This window comes from Mus caroli, chromosome 19 (assembly GCF_900094665.2).
Source record: "Mus caroli chromosome 19, CAROLI_EIJ_v1.1, whole genome shotgun sequence".
NCBI classification, from domain to species: Eukaryota; Metazoa; Chordata; class Mammalia; order Rodentia; family Muridae; genus Mus; species Mus caroli.
Window position 1 is genome coordinate 27035167 of NC_034588.1, and position 948 is coordinate 27036114.

A 948-nucleotide genomic window follows, 5' to 3' on the forward strand; every position below is an offset into this window, starting at 1 on the left:
CATGGGAGAGGGGAGGGTGGCACGTGCCACAACATGCATGTGTGGGTCAGAGGACAGCTTGCCACCCACCTTGATTTTTTAAATGATGTTTGTTTCCAATGGTCTTCATAGAAACCAAAAACATTCCTTCTTTGATGACGTTCTGTTTGTAACTTTCAGGCCATGTGAAATATTTTGAAGATAGTTCTCAAAGTTTGAAAGTCTATTAGCCAGTGTTTTTCTTTTAAGACACTGAAGTGCTGTCCTTACCTGGTGGGGGGAGGGGGGATACTGTGATCATCAAGGTCGTCTTCCCACTCTGAGGCTCAACTCATTGAATTCCAGATCCGTTATGTCTGCAATTCCCCCAAACTCGGGCATTGGGACTACATCATTTGTGGTACCAGGGACAACATCTGCACCTTCCTCTGTGTATTTTGTTGTCTACCTTAGAAATTTTTGTATGGTGCTTTGTTATTTTTCAAAAATAAGATGCTGAGCATTGTGGCGCATGTCTGTCATCCCAACTCTTAGGGGACAGGGAGATTGCCAGCCATCTCAAAAATATCAAAGCCAGGCCATCTTGGAAAAAAAGTCACATTGAAATGTGTGTATACATTGAGCAAGGCTTTGAACATGTATGATTTAATATTTCTAAGGGAAACAAAAGCAATGGAACCCACGTGTGGACACCATGTTACATGTGGTGATAGTACACAGGGAAATAGGGTCCTAGCCATGGACTGCTGGTCAGGGCTCATGCACGCTTTGATAAGTGCTGCCTGGTTTCTCTCTGCAGAGGTAAGAGCTGCCTACCATCCCTGTTTCCTCTGTCGTGTGAGCGCTGTCATTGATCAGGCAGAATGGCATTGTGGTTTTGCCAATCAGATGGAGGACGGCCTCTCAATGTAGCTGTACTCTGGACTCATGCAAGCATTGAATCATATGCTTAAAAAAAGAAAGTTCTTT

General features: G+C 44.0%; 1 non-coding gene across 1 annotated transcript; it reads left to right on the forward strand.

The window, feature by feature from the left end:
• The first annotated feature begins 241 nt into the window (after nucleotides 1–241).
• On the forward strand, nucleotides 242–411 carry LOC115030033. Its single transcript, XR_003835625.1, has one exon. It is a non-coding gene; the product is annotated as a U1 spliceosomal RNA (small nuclear RNA).
• The last annotated feature ends 537 nt before the right edge of the window (nucleotides 412–948 follow it).